Below are 1,056 nucleotides of genomic sequence, written 5' to 3'. Positions count from 1 at the left end.
TAAGTGAAAATTATTGCAGATGAAAAAATTTTAATGCTTAAATGAAACTTCACATCAAGAAAAAACACCAAGAATAGATACTTACCTAGAATCAGTTATACTTACAACCATGTTTTATATTAAATTAGAAAAGAATAAATGTAGCTGTTCTTAGGAAAGTTATCTCCCCTTAGAAGACAACATCCTGACTAAGGCCAGCATTTAATTTAACAGCTTAAAACGCCACCTTAAATATCTTGCAACACTTAACATGGAGCTGGAGCTGTAAGAAACAAACTTTAGGCCAATGTTAGTTACATCTATAAATGGAAGGGTTAATAAAGCCATAAAAACAAAGTTATAATTCATAGTAACACGTAGAAAGTATAATTACAAGAATTTTATATATAAAAACAGTTTGACTTCTGCAAGGATAGTAGTTTGATCCTAAAATTTATAAATCAAACATTCACAGTAAAATTGAGTACTACTTCCCCATCCCACAATAAGTTTCAGCATAAAGATATTTTTTATGAAAATATTCTCACAAAGCTATTTATAAAAATAAAGTTAGCTTGAAGAGGCTTTCAATACATAGTGAGGTGATCAGTGTTAGGTAATTTAATCAGTCCAAAAGATCATGTGTCCCTACCTAACTGTTATCATCATTTCCAAACTTATGTATTGCAAGTCAATATCTTCAGTTTCCTACAAAAATTAACACTTAGAAAAGTAATCTTTAAAACAAGGAAAGCATAAACTGAGTGCAGAGTGAGAGACTAGTCATTTAAAATACATATTGCTGCATAATTTATTTCTAAAGTAGATTGGAGTTAATTTTTCAGAAATTAAAGCCTTCTTACGTTGGTAACTTGTGTCAGATAACATTTCCTCAAAATAAAATTCAGAGAGATTCCCATGTTCTAAATTCATCATCCACAAGTAAGCAATTCTAGCCACAACTGTCCATTTATATAAATCTCACAACGCAATGAACCATACATTATATAATTGTTTAATAACAAAGTTCATTGTTTATAAACTTACTTTTATTAATGGAAACCTGACTTTCACTCA

The 1,056-nt window shown here is 29.5% G+C and overlaps 1 non-coding gene across 1 annotated transcript; it reads right to left on the bottom strand.

Moving 5' to 3' along the window:
• Positions 1 to 849: 849 nt before the first annotated feature.
• On the bottom strand, positions 850 to 923 carry LOC145248553 (small nucleolar RNA SNORD79). Its single transcript, XR_013863374.1, has one exon. It is a non-coding gene; the product is annotated as a small nucleolar RNA SNORD79 (small nucleolar RNA).
• Between the last annotated feature and the right edge of the window lie 133 nt (positions 924 to 1,056).

Source organism: Euprymna scolopes, chromosome 26 (assembly GCF_053919585.1).
Source record: "Euprymna scolopes isolate OS-2025 chromosome 26, ASM5391958v1, whole genome shotgun sequence".
Lineage (NCBI taxonomy): Eukaryota > Metazoa > Mollusca > Cephalopoda > Sepiida > Sepiolidae > Euprymna > Euprymna scolopes.
This window is presented reverse-complemented; position numbering and strand designations above follow the sequence as displayed.